The following is an 11,008-nucleotide window of genomic DNA, read 5'->3' on the forward strand; positions in this document are numbered from 1 at the left end:
TTGTGCGTTCTGATTTGGCATAATTTGCGAGGTCACTAACAGTATGCATGGGAGGTTAAGTTATACCCTTCTCACGTGTTTATACTAATCGAGAAAGTAGGTCGGCGTGAATATTTTCACAACCTGGTATGTGAGAGATACTGAAAGTGTAATTTTGCAAAAATAGACTCCACCTTAGTACTCTACTATTATTCATTTTGTTATTTCTTATGTACGTGAGTGGTTTATGGTCCGTTTCGACCACAAACTCTTTTAGCAGTAGATATCTGCTGAATGTCTTTAAAGCAAAGACGATGGCCAGTCCTTCACGCTCTATTACAGAGTATCGTGATTCTCTGTCCAATAATTTTCTGCTTGCATATAAGCAAGGCATTAGAGTTCCCTCATGTTCCTGTAATAGTACACCTGCGATGCCCTTATCAGACGCGTCAGTTCTTACAACAAATTCTTTTGATATGTCGGGTAATTTAAGAATTTGTTCTGAACAGAGTAATGCCTTTAATTGGTTAAAGCTATTCTGACACACTTCTGTCCAAACAATTTTTTTCGGTGACCCATTCTTTGTCAGATTTGTTAGCGGTGTCGCGATGTGCGCAAAGTTGTAAATGTATTTCCTGTAAAAATTTAGGAGCCCAAGTACTTTGCGTACTTCTTTTTTTGTCTTAGGTGGTTGCAATTGTGCGATTTTTGTTTGTTTTTCTGTCTCGGGTGTCTGTGTCCCATGACCAACGGTATGATTGATCCTGCATTTGAAGCTTCGATATTAGTAAACATAGGTTGCGACACTGTGTCTCTATCAAAATACTTTTTTAGCATATTGGCATGGAATGTCTTTGATGTGTTGTTAATTTTAATCTCGTAATTAACATTAGATTTTACTGCTGTTATTTTGAATGGTCCTTTCCATGTAGCTAAAAGTTTACTCGAGTCATCGGGTAAGAGTATTAGTACTTTGTCACCAATCTCAAATTTTCTTGACTTGCTTTTTCTATCGGAGTATTCCTTGTATTTCTCTGCTTTTTTAGTGACGGATTCCTGTGCTAGCTTACATGTGTCCTCTATTCTGTCTTTCAGGTTTCTTACATATTCGTAAGCAAACATAATTTCGTTATTGTCCTCCTCATTCCCTTTACAAATGTCGGCTACTATATTGATCGGGCCGCGAGGTGATCGTCCATACATCAACTCAAATGGGGAGTAGCCTGTAGATTCTTGGGGTATTTCTCTATATGCAAATAGGATTGCTGGTAAGTATCTGTCCCAATCATCTGGTTTTTCTGCTGACACTTTTCTTACCATATTCTTTAGAGTGCCATTAAATCTTTCACAAAGACCATTTGCTTTGGGGTGGTAGGGAGTTGTGAATGAGTGTTGGATTCCCATGAGTTTCATGGTTTCATGCATCATATGTGATGTAAATTGGGGTCCATTGTCCGACAGTATCTCATTTGGTATGCCTATTCTAGTAAAAATTGTCATCAATGCTTCAGCTATGTGATCCGATGTAGTTGATTTCAATGCTATCGCTTCTGGCCACCTGGTTGCGTAATCGACTAGTGTTAGTATGTGTGTATGGTTTCTATCTGATTTTGTTAAAGGGCCTATAATGTCAATTGCAACTTTTTGAAAAACTTTTTCAATAACTGGGGTTGTCTCTAATGGCAATCTCGGTATTCTGCCTTTTGCGACTCTTCTTTGGCATGTGTCACAAGATTTCACATATTCTCGGACGTCTTTAGTAATTCCAGGCCATGTGAAATTCTCGGATATTCTCTTCAATGTGGAAGAGCTCCCAAGATGTCCAGAAGTTATTGAATCGTGCGCTATTCCAAGGATTTTGCTTCTGTAAATATTCGGCGTGACCAGTTGTTTAGCTATTTTGTTTCTTTTCCTATGTAACCTGAACAGAATATCTTTTTCAATGATGTATTCAACTTTTGATTTCGTCTCTTTGTTTGCGATATTGAAATATGAAGTTAAAGTCGGGTCCTTTTTCTGTTCTTCAATGAACGTGTTCCTGTCAAATTGTTGTGGTTCTAGAGAAATAGTCATTGGCTTCTCTGTTGTCTTAGTCATCTTTCTTGTTTCTGCTAGACAAGCTGTTTCTTGGGTTAATGACCATTCTTTTACATCTGTTGGGTTGTCTTTAAGACCTTTTATATTGCCAACAATAACATCAGCGACGGGGTTGGGAAGTATACAGCATTCCACTATTCCTGTATAGTATGGGGTTTCTATGTACACGTTAGCTGTTTCAAAGGTTTCGACTGTGCCACTGAATGTGATGCATTGTACCGTTTTTCCAGTTTTGTCTTCGTCATTGATCAAAGATGCTTTTATTCCTACTGTACTGCATCCTGTGTCTCTCAATATTTTGCAATCAGTTCCATTAGCTTTGCCTTCACAAAAAAATAGCGATCCTGATTTGTGAGTTTGTGTTAAAAGTGACATACCTTTCACGCAATACACATTTATATTTTCTCCTGACATTACTCGTGTCTGATTGTTTACACTTGTTTGGAGTGATGCATTTGCAGTTTCTTTTGGATATCCCACGATTTTGTAACATTTGTCTGCTGTGTGGCCTTTCATTCCACAATATTGACATTTAATTATAGGTTTGTTGGTTTTCTTATACTCAGTATTATTGTCAGTGCTATTTCTTGTTTTGTTTTGATAGGGTCGGCTATGGTCTCTATTGAACTGTTTGTTCCATGGTTTGTTACTATGGTCATCCTGTTTCACTTGCGTGTTCCGAGTGATTGATCGGCTCGTTCTATTTGAGTATTGAACTTTAGGTGTACATGGACTCTGAGCAGCAGCAGCGTAGTATGGTTCCTTCAATGTTCTGCTAAGGGGTGTCAATGGATGTGCGCTGTTAAAGTTTTCTGCGTAGATTTTTAATTTGTCCAAGTTTTCTGGCTTTCTCTCTTTAAAGAATGCGACTAAATCTGGGTTGCAAGCTTGATAGATTCGATTCTTCAGCGTGAGATAGTAAAGGCCTGCAAAGTCGTCTTGTTTTACGTTTGCCAACTCAAGCCACCGATTTAGAAATTGAGTAATTCGGTTCACGAATGTATTAAAGTCTTCTCCACTTTCCGGTTTTGCAGTGTGAAACCTTTCCTGGTAACCATCTTCTGTTAATCTAAATCTTTTTAGTAGAGCGTCTTTAATTTTACCATAATCATCTGCATCTTCAGTTGTTAAGGTATAGAAAACTTTTAGCGGTTCTCCAGATAAGCAGTTAATCAAGGCTGTGGCCCATTTGCTTTCTGGCCAACGATAACCTTTAGCCTGAACTTCGAATCGGTGTAAGAAGGATTCTAGACAGTCTGAGCGTTCATCGAATGTTGGCATGCGTGGAAGTTTCACGAAAAATTCATCACTATTATTATGTTTTCTTTCATGACCGGTTTTTGTTTTTTCAATTTCCAGCATCATTTGGGTCCTTTTGGTTTCTTCTTCTGCTAAAGCTATTTGTCTTTTTAGTTCCCTTTCTTGGACTCTTTCTTCTCGTTCTTCTCTACGTATTCTTTCTTCGTGTTCTTTTTCTTCTCTACGAATTCTTTCTTCGTGTTCTTTTTCTTCTTTACGAATTCTTTCTTCATGTTCTTTTTCTTCTCTACGAATTCTTTCTTCATTTTCTTCTCTACGAATTCTTTCTTCTTTTTCTTCTTTTATTTTCTCTTCGCACCATGAAAATATTCTTTCCAGGGGTATTTCTAAGTCCTTTGCGAGACTTAAGTATCTTTTATATGCTTCCATTTTTGCAATAAATTAGTTACGATATTTTATATATATTATATTGACAGGATACTGTTACTGACTGTTTTATTTATTTACACTTACTGGAATGAACTGTTCTATTTTAAGAAATCTCTCTCTCTTATTTCGACTTATTATGTATGTTGAATTTGATGCCTTTTATCGTTATATCTTATAAAGCAATGTGTCAATACAATGCGGAGTTATTATGACTTGTGTCAATAACAATGTGTCAATCGCGTGTACTCTAAACTATGTTACTACGAAAAATGTATCACCAATGTGTGTGACTCGTCGTTAGTTTGTGTACAATTATTCGCAATGACGCTAATATACTAGAGTGTGATAACAATAATAGGATGCCAAAATAATCCCAAGTTATCTATCACTAAATATAACACGACGGCTAGTAGACTCCTTTTATTATTATTTAGTTTTTAAAGACTCACTTTTCAGAACATAATATATAAGTGGTTTTCGGTAACAGTAATATGCCAAAAATGCATTTAAAACAAATCACTATGCAAAACAAATCACGATGTCTATAGTTACTATGTGATGCCCAACTCATGTAAAAGAGAATAATGAAGGATATATTTACCAACTCAGTTCGTGGCTGGGACCTCTCTCTTGTTCAATGGTTGTTCAACAATTGTAATTAGGCATTGAAGAGTGTTTAACAGTGATGTCTGAAATACAAAACAATAAAATATCGTAAGATTTACAATAGTTACAAAATGTGTTCACAACACTGAGTGATTGGATGACAGGTGAATGAATCGTTATGGAATGTAAACATATTGAAAACAATTCATGAATGAGGCAAACAACAAAATGAAATGAGTGATATAATAACAAAGTGGACAAGGAATGAATGAATGAATGAAAAACTGAGTGAATAGATGAATGAATGAATGGATAATGTATGAATGAAAGAATGAAGGAAGGAATAAATGTATGAATGATTGGATAAATGAGTGAATAAACGAATGAATGGATGAATGAATGAATGAATGAATGAATGAATGAATGAATGAATAAATGAATGAGCAATGAATGAATGAATAATTTATAAATGAATAAATGAATGAAGGAATGAATCAATAAAATGCTATTCAATTTGAATGAAAGAATGAATGGATAAATTGCTATTCCATTTAAATGAAGAAATGAAAAAGAAAAAAAATTAATCCTGTAAATAGGGAGTTCAATTAAAATATGATCAAGTGGGGCAATTAAGAGTTTTACAATTTAAACTTTAAAGTTAGATGAAATAGATATAAGTAACTAAATAAATTCAATTCTTTATATGTGTCCCCTCCAAAATGTCATGGTCTCAAGTGAGTAAAGAGCTACTCGACTATGCATAAAGATATATGTAGAATGAGGCCCCAGAATTTACTAGTTACTATAAATGAAAAACAATTAACGATTTGTTTACAATGAAATAAAAATAATGATGAAATTTAATTAAAAGAGATAAACAGTGATCGTGGCAGTTACAGATAGAGATATGAATATTTTACGTAACTTATGATAATATCTCAGGTTCGTAAGTTTACGTTTCCAGGCAGTTGATGGGCTTGGATGATCTATTCCTCTGATAACGGGATTGGACTCGTAAAATTCCACTTCAAGGCAATTGGTAAGAGGTTATAGTGTAGTACAGCGGGCTTGGGTTTGATCCTTGAAGATTATACAATCAAAGTTAAAAGCTCCGGCGTCTTAATGGTGTAGATATAATATCTACAAAGTACCAAAAGATAAAAATCTTACAATATATATATAGGAATAGAGTGACTGGCCGTCCGGCATAGATTGTGGAGAGAAAGTGAGTGTAAAATGTTAGACCTATTAGCTTTTATAATAAGTGGCTACGTGACAGAATGTAGAACGAAAAGTATTCACTAATTAGAAATTAATTCGAGGGAAGGCTATAAAAGGAAAGACGATCTAATATTAGAAGGTAAAGTTTATCTAAGCCTACCGAAATATAACTGGAGTGAGATGAATTCAGTTCTTAATAAAATAAAATTTAATAAGATAATTGTGAACAATCTTTACTGTGACAACAAGGACTCAACTAGGCTCGACCCAGGACCTTTCTATCCGAAAGCGAGTGTCATACTCAAAAAAAAAAAAAAAAACAATAACAAAGACCTGAGTGACGTCAACTTTGTTCCATCTATAAGGGATGCATATAGAAGTAATCAATTTACTACCGTACTTTAAATAAAGAAGCTCATTTTTATTTATTTAAATCTTTTGCCAGAAAATTCGTCCTTCAAGTGTCGATCAATTACCATGACCCTCGTCTTGTCAACAACTCTCAAACCTGAGACTTCCGAAAATCTTCATTGGATTCCCAGGTTTGAAAGTTTTTAACAAGAAGGGGGTCAGTTTAATCGATTGATATTTGAAGGACGAGTTTTCTGGCTAAATTTTTAAAACTTGTTTGTTTGTTCACAATACTGCAACTTTCCAGTTTCCTATAATATCTACATATCATTTTCCAGGGATCCGTATTTCTGCGAGAGAAAATAAAATGTGTTTTATTTTTTTTTTTAAAGGGTCACAATCATGCTAGTCGTTTAAGTGAAACACTCACCAGGTCTGCCCACCATATCAATTTTAACAACACACAACATTATGTAATCATTAAGTCTTTGACATTTACGGTTTGTAAGAGGCGACGTGCACATATTTGCAGGTCTGATAACCCAATTTATTATTATGGGCTCATTGCTGTAAAGGAAATCTCAAAAAGATAAAATAACGCAAAATATTGTCCATTACAACAATGTTAGCCCCATAATGGCGTTCGGATGTCAGACCTGCATTATATATATATATATACACACGTCGGTAAGAGAGAATAGGGAAGGAAAGTCGTGACGTCACACCCTCTACTTTTCTGGTTATAATTCCTTGGAAGTGTGGCTCAGAAGGAGGCAGAGTGGCTCAGCGGTACGGTCTTTGCTTCATATCCGAAAGGTATCGAGTTCGACCATTCGCCGCTGCCCTGTGTGGCCTTGAGCAAGAGAGAGAGAGAGAGAGAGAGTGAGAGAGAGAGAGAGAGAGAGAGAGGGAGAGGGAGAGAGAGAGGGAGAGAGAGAGAGAGAGAGAGGAGAGAGAGAGAGAGAGAGGAGAGAGAGAGAGAGGAGAGGAGAGGAGAGAGGAGAGAGAGGGAGAGAGAGAGAAAGAAAGAAAGAGAGAGAGAGAGAGAGAGAGAGAGACCGGTGGAGGGGGGGGGAGAGGGAGGGAGTGTGTATAGATAGAATGAAGTTGACGTCACTCGGGTCTTTGTTATTGCTTTTTGCATTCCACGGTTATGAGTAATTATCACCAAACTGAATAGATAGTAAGCGCTTGGCTAAGAAGTTCACTAAATTGCAATCCGGAAGTATAACGGGCCAACACACAAAACTGTATATAACCTTGAACGTTTATAGTCTGGCTGATACAATTTAGTGAGAATTACTCATAAACGCGGTTGGCAATTTGCAGTAACATAGACCTGAGTGACGTCAACCTCATACTCTCTTTTAACAAGACTTTACATTTTCAAGGTTACACATAGTTTTATCTGTTGGTCCGTTATACTTCCGGATGGCAATGTTGTGAGCTCCTTAGCTAAGCGCACACTATCTATATGTATGCATACATACGAATAACAATTAAGTGATATACCCTTATAGTATAGACCTATATAAATTGAACGTTACATTCAAGACCCGCATTGTATTTCTAAGCGTGTTGATCTGTACCAAAGTTGTTTCGATAAGGCGTAGCGATTCAAAAGCAGATAATAAGGAGTGTCTTCCATAACGGTTTTTGTTTCACGATTCTATCAAAACATGTATTGATGCAAGTTTTAATGAGCCTAGATTCAGAGTGTTGATATAACGAATGATCTATAAAACCGTAATAAAAGTCACGAAATTGTTTATCTGCTCTATCCCACATCACAAGGGCATTAAAGCTAAAATTGGAGCTGAACAATGAGATATTTTTATGTTTTCACCATTCCATTGTTGACATTCATTGCCGCTTTGCAGAGAAAAAAAAACGTTATCAAAGAAATTCAACCACCACAATAATCTTTTCAATAAATCACTTTGAATAATAGAATTAAAAGTAGAATAAAATCTGAAATGACAATTTTTAAAAAAGGCTTGCATGAACAAAACCGATTGTATGGCATCAGCTTCTAATGGTGCTCACACTATTATGTTATGACGATCGACTCAATCAGCAAATTCTTCACTGCATTCACGCACCATCGCAAACCCGCCCGGAAGCTTCGTCACACCACACCGTTCAACTAGATGCTCTGCGGTTTCGGGTTCTATCCCACATCGGGTACATGTTGGGCAGGTGAAAAGTCCCGACTGATGAAGCGATATTGCTGTGAGGCTGGTTCTCGACCGAAGCCGCCGATTCGCTACCGAGAACATAACATCCCTGCTCAAACTGCAACGACAGAATACTTCCTTTATGGCAATCGATATGTAAGGAGACCACCAACATCAATAGTAACTACCCTGAACTAGGATCTCTGCTCTCTATGTATCAGAAATTTATGGATTCAGATGAGGCCGAATTAATCCCTGGAGACCGAAGAAATATCGCAGTGCCCTCCGTACTAAAGTCACAACAAGATCTTGACAGCCTCAAAACTCTGGCCCAGGACCGTGAGCAATGGAAACAATTAACAACATGGATGGAGAAAGCAGATATACTCATCGACCATGACTGAATCACACAATTCTCAGCAAGCGTCATTCAGACTGCGAGGCTTACTATTACTACTACTACTACTACTACTACTACTACTACTACTACTACTACTACTACTACTACTACTACTACTACTACTACTACTACTACTACTACTATTGTTGTAATGGAAATGCTCTCAAACCTAGGCAAAATATTCTCCGTTACAACAGTGTTAAAACAAGCCCATCATTGATGGTATGGCACTCGTTTTTGGATCGGAAGGTCCTGGGTTCGAGCCTCTCTCGGCGGTGCATAGTTGAGCCTGGAAAAGGCTCTTTACACACATTATCTCACCTTAAGTAGGTGTAAAATAAGTACCTATCCGTTAACAGAGTTGTCTCTGTCGGAAAATAAAGTGTAAGATCGTCCTACATGTTAAGTGTTGCTGTTGGCCTGGGAGCCATTGTAAAAGGCTTTGGGCACGTTCAGTGGATATTGCTCACTTTTTTAATCGTATGATCAGACTTCCAGAAATGTACACGTAAGTCACAAGTGAAATATTTAAAAATGAATATAATAGCTTTAGAAAAGAACAAAATACCAAACACCGAACGTTTTGGGCTCAAAACCCTCCTTCAGCCAACAACAAAAAACCCCCAATGAAACCACATAATATACATTACCAAAAATCAGATCACAACCAAGACAAAAAAAGAGAGAATAGAAAAGAAAAAACCAAAACAAATGGACAAAAGCATCAATACAAATATCTAAGAATGAAGCAAAGCTGAAAATACAGATCCGTATGGTGAAACAAAAAGTACTCCTACAGGATTTCATGCACATGGCTTGAATAGACAATATCAATTGCTTGCTATCCTTTTGATAGGACGCTGGTCTATAGCAAAGTACTTTCCGCCAGATCTAACAGATCCAGCTACCCAATCACTGCTAGGTGGATAGTTGAGGTCAGAAAAATATCGACTGCACCCAGGAATGGTCGCAGTCCCTGTAGATGTAAAGCGAATGCTCTACCAATTGAGCTATAGGGGTCCCCTATGGCGACTAAAGTCATGTAAAATGAATATAAAATACCGAGACTAAGAAAGAACACGACATGTACACTTGAGCTTTTATATAGCGCAATATCGACGAAACGTGCTCAAAGTGCTTTACAGGATGCCCCTTACCAACAGCAACACGTAACAAGTAAAATGATACATGCCGCCTATTAGGCGATATTACAAATTTATTTTGGCGACAGAGATAATGCTGTTCACGACCAGGTACTCATATTACACCCAAACTACGGTGAGATAATACGAGTAAAAAGCATTTTCCAAATACTCAACTATGGGCCGAACGAGGCTCGATTCGAACCCAGGACCTTTCGATCTGAAAGGGAGTATCTTACCACAAGGCCAGACAGCCGCACACGTAGAGATTTTATCAGCCCATTCAACATGTTATATTCTACATTTTCAACTGTTTTTACAATAGGTATTATTTTCATATGAAAGAATGTCGTGAATAGCTGTCAATGTTCACAATACAATTGTTGTTGTTGTGCTTTCACTGTAATTGTATTGAATAAAAATCCCCCCAAATCCATTCATTGACTGTTAGCGGACATACCACCCGCATGCAACTCATGTATAAATAGGGTATAGCTAGGTAAATATCTGTTTCATCTAAATATCGGGTGATCCTCGAGGCATTCCAGATTTTCTGTATAAGTTGTTTGAAGAGAAAACGGAAGTATGAAATATTTTTTCTTTCCAATCTGTAGTTTTCGTATTAATGATGGGAAAATATTGTATGCATATATCACAGTTACTTCTACTTAACTAACATAGTGTCTTCTCCTTCATGTTTGATGCTGCTGTTGTATTGGGACACATTGTAAAGCGCACTGAGCACATTCTTTTACATGGATGGATATCACTCTATATAAAAACACAAGATGTCAAATTCCCCGATGATAAAAAGGGGTCACGTGACCCATTGACATAAACTAGTGACAAGTTGGAATGGAATCGTTGCTGTAGTAACTACCGTGATTGCCAGAACTCGGTATTCTGGCTGTAGGACTCCATGGCTAGGATGGGTCCAGATGGCCGGTGATCAGGGAATTACTAAGTTAAAACTAGATAAAGTTTAAGTATAGAAATATAACTTACCCTGAATTAAGCGGTAGGTAGTAATGAGGGTAAGAGAATGAGCAGTCGAGTGTCGAGTGAGAGAGTGAGTCGAGAGGTCCCCTAGGCTTTTATATGAGCCGGGTCAGCTCGGGACGAGGCAGAGCGGAAGTAGGAATGACCATTGCCATAGTCACTGTAGCCGTAAGATTGTTTACGGCTAGAGATCCCAACATTGCTAAAAATAGGAAATATGAAATATAAAAGATCAAAAATATCTTTAAAAACGTGAGTCTTTATATATAACATTTTCCACTAAACATACTCCTCAAAGCACTTTACAAATGGTCACTGACCAATGGCAACATGTAATATGTTGAACG

This window comes from Berghia stephanieae, chromosome 6 (genome assembly GCF_034508935.2).
Source record: "Berghia stephanieae isolate SIO BIC M18660-M18661 chromosome 6, UCSD_Bste_1.3, whole genome shotgun sequence".
Classification (NCBI taxonomy): domain Eukaryota; kingdom Metazoa; phylum Mollusca; class Gastropoda; order Nudibranchia; family Aeolidiidae; genus Berghia; species Berghia stephanieae.